Source organism: Triticum dicoccoides, chromosome 3A (assembly GCF_002162155.2).
Source record: "Triticum dicoccoides isolate Atlit2015 ecotype Zavitan chromosome 3A, WEW_v2.0, whole genome shotgun sequence".
Taxonomy (NCBI): domain Eukaryota; kingdom Viridiplantae; phylum Streptophyta; class Magnoliopsida; order Poales; family Poaceae; genus Triticum; species Triticum dicoccoides.
This window is the reverse complement of record NC_041384.1, coordinates 692,835,149-692,845,002: the sequence shown is the minus strand read 5'-3', so window position 1 is coordinate 692,845,002 and position 9,854 is coordinate 692,835,149. Positions and strand designations below refer to the sequence as shown.

The following is a 9,854-nucleotide window of genomic DNA, read 5'->3' as shown; positions in this document are numbered from 1 at the left end:
TGTAGAAGGCAATAATCAAAAGAAAAGAAAAACGATATTGCTAAAACTCAACCGAACCAAGTCTCAGTTGACTGTGTAGCTGTTGGATCTTTTGCGTGGAGGTTAGTGCTAGACGGAGCATCATCCAACGGCCCTCGCAACACATAGTCCCACCGCTCGTAGTTGCCGGTTGCAGCATATCATCTCACCCGTCCAACGTCCACCCTCGTCGCTTATAGCATGTCGTCCAACTAGTCGCAGGTCCGCAATTGCCGCTTGCAGAATGTAATCACACCGGTCGCAGCACCCATCGCCATTGCTCGCGGCAATTCTTGCAGCGTCTACCATCGCTGTTTGCAACATGTCATCCCATCAGTTTGCAGCATCCAGCCGTGCTATCCACCCCATGATGCTTGTAGCACCACAACCTTAGTTGGCTGGATTTGGTTGAGTCCTCACAACACCCATCGTCATTGCTCGCAATAAGTCTTGCAGTGTCTGCCATCGCTGTTTGCAATATGTCATCCCATCATTTTGCAGCATCCACCCGTGCCGCTTGTAGCACCACAACCTCAGTTGGTTGGATTTGGTTGAGTCCTCGCAACAGCCATCGTCATTGCTCGTGGCAAGTCTTGCAGTGTCTATCATTGCTGTTTGCAACATGTCATCCCATCAGTTTGCAACATCCACCCATGCTACTTGTTGTAGCACCACAAACCTTAGTTGGCTGGATTTGGTTGAGTCTTAGTCAACTGAATTCTAGACATACCCAAACAAAATATTTGGTTCGCTCTAGAAATCTATAGATGACATATAACTTTTTTATGGTGGAAGGGTTCCGGAGGACTCGGTGCGGTGTGGTAGTACAACTTACATATGCCCCAAATGAAAAAAACAATTACATGCTAGTCCTTGCATTTACAAAGACGCCCCTATATGACAAATAATAAACAACTACCCCATAGAAATAATCACGACATAGTTGGGGGCTACTCCGGACCACTTGCACACCATGGACTCCAAAACTGACGTTGTGTTGTCGCCCTTTTGACATCTTGACCGAGATGAAGAAGATTGGTCGCCCGTCGACCATATGATTCGATGGTACGGTCGGAGACACCAACAAGCTACTGGCATCGTTGGAGCCGTAGCTTCTCCTCAAACCTTGCCGATGAGGTGCTCTAGCTCCATCGGCAAATTATAGGTCTCTTATCTTAAGTGGGAGCCCTCTTCCAGATCAGGGGAACCCACGAGCTTATTGAGGGAGGCATCAACATTGATCCTTGGGTAGCAATATACTTAGATTTGATGGGGTGTGGGGGGAGGGGGGCGAACAAAAACTTTGCACCTTGGCACCGACAGGTGGCGATGCCTACATGTGTCGCGTTACTCTTGGGAGCACACGGCAACATAGGCTACAAGAAAAGATCGGGTTTAGATTGTAAGTGTTGTTTGGATGCATTTTGCCCTCTTCAAAAGTGCTCACTGATAGCGAAGTGCTCTTTTTGAGAGAATCAAAATGTATTTCAAAGATCATCGTTTTGAGAGAATCAAAATGTCCTTCACTGAGTGTTTAGACTCACTAAGCCCAGGAAAAACACCACATAACTGGCTTTTGGTTCCACTTCTGCAGTATCCGTCCATCTCTCTCGCTCTGCAGCCAAGCCCGAAAATATATATTAGAGCATATGCACCCAGGCCCTCTCTATCTAGCCATCCATTTTCTGCTTTAAGATCCATGCAAATACATTTCTCTTTTTTGTTTCTCCCACGTAGAACATATCTTGAAGTTCAAACCTATGCAGTGTGGCAAAGCTTTCTAAGTAGAATCTAGGATAAATCTTTCAGAATTTTTTGTCTATTTATATTTGACAAAAAAAACTGAAAGATTTATCCTAAATTCTAGCTAGAAAGTTTTGGCACGCTGCATAGGTTTGAATTTCAAGATATGTTCTACGTGGGAGAAACAAAAAAGAGAAAATCTCATATAAAAAATTAATTGCGTCACACGGATCTTAAAGCGATATTGAAGAGCTAGGATAGCAGGGTCTGGGTGCAAGTGTTCTAAAAATCCAGGTCCCAGCCAAGCCAAACCAAACCCTCACCGGCCGGCGCGGATGGGAGCACCCAGCGGCGGCGCTCTGGCCGCTCCTCCCTTTGCAGTTCGCGCGTCTCGCATCTGGTAGGTCCTCTCTTCCATCACGCTCCCCTCGCCGCTTGGATGAGTCCCTAACTTCTCCTCCTCCGCCCCGATCTGCAGATTGGCCGCTCGTTGCTTCCCCGGAGATGGCGACGGGATCCATGGAGACGACCCTCATGAGTCATGACCGGTCCGACGATCAAGCTCCCCGAAGACCTCCTTGTCGAGGTCATCTCCCGCGTGCCGTACAAGTCCACCTGCTGCTGCAAGTGCGTCTCCACACGCTGGCGGGACCTCATCTCCTACCCCGACCACCGCAAAATATTTCCCCGGTCGACCCTTGCGGCTTCTTCTACACAACCCTCGCCACGGACGACCATCCAGATCTTTCTCATGGTTACCAAAGCGTCTCTGGAAACTGGTGCCCTCATGACGCCTCCCTCTCGTTCCTGCCCAAATACGAGAGCCTTCAAATCTTGGATTGCTGCAACGGCCTCCCCTCCTCCTCCGCCGAGCCCGGAAGTCGACTGACCCAGAGACGCTGGATTACGTGGTGTGCAATCCGGCCACTGAGAAATGGGTAACAGTGCCAGCCATCGAGTGGTCCTGGTTGGAGAGAAGCGCTTGCCTTGGATTTGACCCGGCCGTCTCCTCACATTTCTATGTGTTCCAGTTGGTACCTGCCCTTGCTTGGAATCCGGATAAGAGGGATGATTATAGCATTGAAGCGGTGGGGATTTACTCTACCAAAGTTGGAGTCTGGACACATCCAATTGTTTTGGATGATCTATTTGAGAAACTCTACTTATCAGGTGGCGCGTATTTGAGCGGACTGTTGTATTTATGTTCTGATAATAGTTCAGTTGCAGTCGTCGACCTGGAGGGAACTTGTAGGATCATTCCTATTCCCACTTCACATGATGCTCCTGGTGGTCCTAATGTCTACGTATCACGGGGACAATTGTATCTCACTTCAGGCTGCTTTTGAGCTGTCTTTCTGGGTTCTTGAAGATTCTAGTAGTGAAAATTGTTGGACCCTCAAGCTCAATATCAGCTACTTGCGACTGTTTGGAATAGACTATTCAAGCTCTGGGCAATTTTACAGTGTTATCTCAGCTCACCCAGAACACAATGTGATATTCATAATCAAAGAATTTATATCGAGATGCCGATCACTGAAAAAATTATATTCATATGAAATGGATTCTGGGGAGCTGCATTTCATATGTGATCTTCCATGGAATTCCAGGTTGCCTTATCTTTCCGATGTTCCTTTGTTCTCGAAGTCATTAGCAGACGGGCACTAAATGTCTTGTGTATTGGAGCCTCACAATTGTCAATCTTTCTGATGGTACTAGAGTTACATTAATGGTACAAGCAGGGAAGAAAGTGATTTGGGCAGAGCTTCATGAAGTTGTGATAAAGCGGTTGGTGCTTGACTGCACTCATTACTGGACTTGTGGAGCTAGCTAGCTATTTAGTAAACTTAGTACTCTGTTTGTGTTCAAGTGGCCATTTATAGCAGCCACGCAGGCGTAACACCCTACTACTTAAGTACGGATATTTTACTGTTTTCTTGGAACTATTATGAATATTTTAATATCTACGTTCTTCTCTCTGCTTATTTCCCTATTTCTGAATGTGTTTATCCGCTTATGAACTTTAGTTGTACATGAATGGTTGTTTTCTTGTTCCTAACATCTAGCTCTAATTAACCTAGAACTTAAGATCTTGCAACCTTGTGTTTCCGACAGTAGAAATGAATGGTTATATTCTTGTTCTCAATCTCTAGCTCTAGCCTAGAACTTATCTTGTTGTTTGGCTGGACCTGGAATGCAAGACTGCTGTTGTGTTTCTGTAGCGTTCGAGGACTACATGCTGTGGAGATTCAGTTCTCTTTGTTATTCCATTTCTGTGATGTATTTTTGTTAACATGATCTATTTCTAAGGCTTTCTGACATATGAACTGCTTGTTTCAACTTGATGCGAACCACAGGTGCTTTTTTGCCATTCTGGTTTGATTATTGTTGGCTTCAGCGCTTGATTCTCCTGCTGCAGTTTTCTAATAGAAGATGTGTACCCGTTCAGTTAGTGTAACTGCAACCTGTAGTCGTTGGGAATCTGTGTTTTACATAGAGATTTATCAACATAGAAACTTCTTGCTGTTTGCCAAGTGACACCTATCTGGAGAAACTTCTGACTGCCAATTTCTTCTTCACACTTAAATCAGTTCTAGACAGAGATGGCCAAGTCCTGTTATCTTTGTGTCGATTTGATCATTTCATGGTCGACGCTTGATCCAAGACGTATGTATCCTCTTTCAAAATGGTATCCACCCAACATTCTTATCGTTTGGAAGTTGATAAGCAACGACGCTGCAAGGGCGAGGCGTCAACACCACTCAGGCTTCAGTTCTGAATCTCCATAGGCGGTAGGCACAAGCTTCAGCACCTAGTGCTACCCAACGAATGAATCATCTTGACAGAAATAATAATCTTAATCTGCAAAACAGAGTTTCACACGAGGCTGGGCTTCAGCCAAGGAGGGTCAGACGTGACTCTGAACTACTTCCTCTGTAAAAAAATATAAGAGCGTTTAGATCACTATTTAGTGATCTAAACACTCTTATATTTCTTTACAGAGGGAGTAGATAGCTTGACCATCAGACGTTCCTCACTGCCTTTCTGGAATGTCGACCAGTAGCAAATGGAATAACAAAAATAAGCTGAGTTATTAGCAGATCGTCAATTATATACAGAGGCAATGTACACACCTACAAAATGAGAAAACAAGTCAGCAAAAGGGATTACATTCTTACTTGCTGGATCACCCAACAACTTTCTTGGGGATGTGCTCAATCTTTTTCCGATTTGGACGTTCGCCTATTTTACAAGACTGCATGAACTCATCGTTGCAAGAATCAAGACACAATTCCTCAATAGACTGGGGCAGTGTTGGAAGAGACCGGATATTCTTGCAATTACCGATATACAGTTCCTTGAGCAACATGAGGTGCTCCATGTTGCCTGGTAAGGAGTCCCAGCTGTAGGTATAAATCTGGAGCACATGAAGATGAGGGAAAGCCTCAAATCTAGGTCCCAGTTGGCTGCATCTTGAGAGGAAAAGATTACGCAGGCTCGCTAGGCCATCGCTCTGCTTACCCACCATCCAATCTGGGTACCTTGAACCTTTGTATCCACGTATTACAAGTTCTTGAAGCCCCACGGGAGGGCACAGGCCCTCAAGCACCTCCACTTCAACTTCTGGACTGCACCTTGTATCATTATCACCAACCCATATCAACCTCAGTTCTGTGAGCCATTCCTTGGCAGCTATATTGGTTTCGAGAGATTCCTCCTTGCCTTTAACATTTTCAAGGCCATGCATCTCCAGACAGCCATGAAGCATTAGGTCCCTCAGTTGCCATATCTCATAACACTATTCATTGCTTACTGTGAAGCACGGTAGTGTTTGGTCAAGATTAGCCTGCCCAAGTTAGGGAATTTCATGTTTGGCCAGCAGAACATGTGCCTCAAGTTTAGCAAAGGGGAATTCCAACATTATCTGCAATCTCGGCAGCCCCTTGCATATACTCTCAATGAGTGTCTCCTCAACTGGTGTATCCTCTTCAACAACATCAATGATGAGAGTGCCTAAATTTTCCAATCCAAGGATCTTCTCAGTAATCAATTCTGCATCATAATTCTGAACAAAAAGATGTCGGACATCTCGAGGGACTTCTTCCTTCCAGCCTTCTCTGTAGCTCATTGTATTCTCAATTCTGAAGCAATCACTTCCAACAATCTTGGCTAATAAATCATGTAGCAGATCATGAATTGTAAAGTATTCTTCTTTAGAGGAATCATCTACTTCTAGTTACAGAAATGATCATGACATTAACTCTGGAATGTAGCCCTTGGCTACATCTTCCATGTCCTCTGTTGCAAAGCTGCTCTTCACAAAGCCTTGCGCTATCCATAGGCGAACTAACTCATCCCTTCTCAACCTCGATCTTTGGGAGAAAATACTGCAGAATTCAAAGCATCGCCTAATGTCTGGATTAAGCAGTTGGTAGCTCCACCAAAGAGCATCGATGGTTGAGGGAGTCCTGGATTAGGGGGTCTCCGGACAGCCGGACTATATCCTTTGGCCGGACTGTTGGACTATGAAGATACAAGATTGAAGACTTCGTCCTGTGTCCGGATGGGACTCTCGTTGGCGTGGAAGGCAAGCTTGGCAATACGGATATGTAGATCTTCTTTCTTGTAACCGACTCTGCGTAACCCTAACCCCCTCCGGTGTCTATATAAACTGGAGGGTTTAGTCCGTAGGACAACAACAATCATACCATAGGCTAGCTTCTAGGGTTTAGCCTCTACGATCTCGTGGTAGATCAACTTTTGTAATACTCATATATATATATATATATATATATATATATATATATATATATATATATATATATATATATATCATCAAGATCAATCAAGCAGGACGTAGGGTATTACCTCCATCAAGAGGGCCCGAACCTGGGTAAACATCGTTTCCCCCGCCTCATGTTACCATCCGCCTTAGAGGCACAGTTCGGGACCCCCTACCCGAGATCCGCCGGTTTTGACACCGACATTGGTGCTTTCATTGAGAGTTCCACTGTGCCGTCACCGTAAGGCTTGATGGCTCCTTCGATCATCGGTAACGATGCGGTCCAGGGTGAGGTTTTCCTCCCCGGACAGATCTTCGTATTCGGCGGCTTCGCACTGTGGGACAACTTGCTTGGCCATCTGGAGCAGATCGAGAGCTACGCCCCTGGCCATCAGGTCAGGTTCGGAAACTTAAACTACACTGCCGACATCCGCGGAGACCTGATCTTCGACGAATTCGAGCCCATGTCAGGTGCACCGCACAATCACGACGAGCATGACGTAACTCTGCCGTCGGACAGTGTTCGGGAGATCACACCTGCAACTACTCCGGCCCTCAATCCGGAGAAAATTGCGCCATCCGAGGACGGGGGGATAGACCCCGCCATGGAGGCCGCACTCTCAGTGGCGATGGAGCCAGATACTGACTTCGCCCCTTACGAGAGCCGTGTTGCCGAACCACTGGATTCGTCTCCGGCCACGGACTCCGAGCCGCCTGTGTCCGTGCCTATCGAATCCGATTGGGCGCCGATCATGGAGTTCACCTCCGCATATATCTTTTAGCACTCACCTTTCGGCGACGTGCTAAATTCATTAAGGTCTCTCTCCTTGTCAGGAGATCCTTGGCCGAACTATGTCCGGCTAGAATGGGATGCGGACGACGAAGAAATTCGCTGCCCACCCACCACCCACTTAGTAGCCTCTGTCGATGATTTAACCGACATGCTTGATTTCGATTCCGAAGACATCGACGACATGGACGACAATGCAGGAGAGGAACAGGAACCAGTGCCCACAGGGCGCTGGACAGCCACTTCACCACATGACATATACATGGTGGATACACCCAAAGAAAACAATGACGAAGAACGGCAGGATGCAGCAAAGAATAGCTCCCTCGAGAAGCAAGCAAAGCGTCGGCATAGGCGCCGCTCAAAATCCCGCCTCGGCAAAAACAGCGATAACAGTGCAAGAGAAAATAACACTCCAGTCGACTCCAGAGGAAACGACGATCACATTGACCCAGCGGCAGAGCACGATGAAACTGCAAACGACGAACATAGTATGGATCCGATGTCCGAACACGGTGACGCCAAGGATAAACCTCATCAAACCCCCTCTGGGGAGGAAAACAGTCCGGACGAAGATGCACACATCATCCCGGAAACGCACTTGGAACAAGAGAACCTCCGCAGAAGGCTTATTGCCACATCGAGGAGTCTGAAGAAGCAGAAGCAAAGGCTTAAGGCCGCACAAAATACGCTCAACAACAGGTGGAACAAAGTGCTCGACAACAAAGAAAAGTGTGGTGGATGTTACCACACAAAGAGCTATCCAAAGCGCAAGCTATTACCTGAATTCGACGATGAGGCCTTAGAGCCCACACAGCCGAAAAATAAAATGGCCAACCGGCCGGATCAACCACCTTGTGACCGTGATAGAGCGGCTAACAAGGCCGCACATAAGTCAACACACGATCTACGTGAGGACTTGCGCCAAAAATCCAGTATGACCAGATCCATCTATGGATCTAGGAAGCGCGCTCCGACATAAAACCAAAAGCGAATACTACAACCGTCTGAACGCCATGATACATCCAAATACAGGGGTGCCACACACCCCCTATGTTTCACCGATGAGGTGCTGGACCATGAATTTCCAGAAGGATTCAAACTAGTGAACATAGAGGCGTACAACGGGACCACAGACCCTGGGGTCTGGATTGAGGACTTTATCCTCCATATCCATATGGCTCGCAAAGACGATCTCCACGCCATCAAGTACTTGCCCCTCAAGCTTAAAGGACCAACTCGACACTAGCTGAAAAGCCTCCCCGAAAACTCAATTGGAAGTTGGGAGGAGCTCGAGGATGCTTTTCGGGCTAATTTTCAAGGGACCTATGTCCGACCTCCGGATGCAGACGATTTAAGTCATATAATTCAACAGCCCGGAGAGTCAGCCCGAAAGCTTTGGAATAGGTTTCTCACTAAGAAGAACCAAATCGTCGACTGCCCGGACACCGAAGCCTTAGCAGCTTTCAAGCACAGCGTCCGAGATGATTGGCTCGCTAGACACCTCGGCCAAGAAAAACCGAGAACAATGGTAGCCCTGACAAGCCTCATGACCCGCTTTTGCGCGGGCGAAGATAGCTGGTTAGCCCGCAGTAGCACCAGCGACCCAAGCACATCCGAAGTCAGGGATGGCAATGGAAAACCACGACACAGTAAAAGCAAACGTCGAAATAAAGAAGACAGCCCAGACAATATGGCGGTAAACACCGGATTCAGGGGCTCTCGACCAGGTCAGCAGAAAAAGCCTTTCAAAGGCAGTAGAGATGGACCGTCCAGCCTAAACAAGATTCTAGACAAACTATGTCAGATTCATGGCACCCTCGATAAACCTACAAATCACACCCACAGAGAATGCTGGGTCTTCAAGTAGTCCGGTAAGCTAAATGCCGAACACAAGGGGAGGGAGACACCAAGCGAAGACGAGGACGAACCTCGCCAGCAAAGCACTAGAGAACAGAAAAAATTCCCACCAGAGGTTAAAACAGTAAACATGATGCACGTGATGAAGAGGAGAAGCAAACATGCACTCCAAGAAATACGCGCCGTAGAGCCCGTCATCCCTAAGTTCAACCCCTGGTTGGCCTGCCCGATCACTTTTGATCGCAGGGATCACCCGACAAATATTCGACATGAAGGATTGGCTGCCTTGGTGTTAGACCCAATAATAAACGGATACCATCTCACACGAGTCCTAATGGACGACGACAGTGGTCTAAATCTGATATATCAGGACACAGTCCGTAAAATGGGGATAGACCCGACAAAAGTCAGCCACAGTAATACTACCTTCAAGGGAGTAATACCAGGCCCAGAGGCCCGCTCCACGGGCTCTCTAATACTAGAGGTTGTATTTGGTTCACCCGACAACTACCGAAGTGAGAAGTTAGACTTCGACATTGCTCCATTCCGAAGCGGCTATCAAGCACTACTCAGAAGAACATCTTTCGCTCGTTTTAATGCGGTACCACATTACGCTTCTCTTAAGCTTAAGATGCCTGGTCCACGTGGCACCATCACAGTTAG

At 47.0% G+C, this 9,854-nt stretch overlaps 2 pseudogenes; one reads left to right on the top strand and one right to left on the bottom strand.

The window, feature by feature from the left end:
- The first annotated feature begins 2,302 nt into the window (after positions 1-2,302).
- Positions 2,303-3,107, top strand: LOC119272913 (annotated as a pseudogene).
- Positions 3,108-4,945: 1,838 nt separating this feature from the next.
- The window catches only part of LOC119272912, a 40,583-nt pseudogene continuing 35,674 nt past the window's right edge, over positions 4,946-9,854 (bottom strand).